Source organism: Carlito syrichta, unplaced genomic scaffold, assembly GCF_000164805.1.
Source record: "Carlito syrichta isolate Samal-C Ts95f unplaced genomic scaffold, Tarsius_syrichta-2.0.1 Scaffold190691, whole genome shotgun sequence".
NCBI lineage: Eukaryota > Metazoa > Chordata > Mammalia > Primates > Tarsiidae > Carlito > Carlito syrichta.
The window spans coordinates 1-793 of NW_007134787.1; the positions used below are offsets into that span (position 1 = coordinate 1).

General features: G+C 40.0%; 1 pseudogene; it reads left to right on the forward strand.

Annotated features, from left to right (window-relative positions):
• Nucleotides 1–48: 48 nt before the first annotated feature.
• On the forward strand, nt 49–664 carry LOC110594977 (annotated as a pseudogene).
• Nucleotides 665–793: the final 129 nt, after the last annotated feature.

The following is a 793-nucleotide window of genomic DNA, read 5'->3' on the forward strand; positions in this document are numbered from 1 at the left end:
GGCAAAGCCTTTCGTTCTCATTCACATCTTACTCAACATACAATAATCCATACTGGAAAGAAACCCTATAAATGTGAAGAATGTGGCAAAGCCTTTCACATTCATTCACGCCTTACTCGACATATGATGATCCATACTGGAGAGAAACCCTACAAATGTGAAGAATGTGGCAAAGCTTTCACTCTTATTCATATCTTACTCAACATACAATAATCCATACTGGAGAGAAACCCTACAAATGTGAAGAATGTGGCAAAGCCTTTCACATGTGTTCACTCCTTACTCGACATACGATGATCCATACTGGAGAGAAACCTTACAAATGTGAAGAATGTGGCAAAGCCTTTTACATGCATTCACGCCTTACTCGGCATATGATGATCCATACTGGAGAGAAACAATACAAATGTGAAGAATGTGGCAAAGCCTTTCACTTTCGTTCATATCTTACTCAACATACAATGTTCCATACTGGAGAGAAACCCTACAAATGTGAAGAATGTGGCAAAGCCTTTCACATTCGTTCACACCTTACTCGACATAAAATGATCCATACTGGAGAAAAACCCTACAAATGTGCAGAATGTGGCAAAGACTTTACTCAGAACTCGAGTCTTATCGTACATCAGCATATCCATAATGGAGAGAAACCCTACAAATGTGAGAAATGTGGCAAGGCCTTTCACTTTCACTCTGGATTTTCTCGACATAAGACCATGCATACTGGGGAGAAACCCTACAATGTGAAGATGTGGCAAGGCCTTTTACTCTCATGTAGAGTTTGCTGGACATA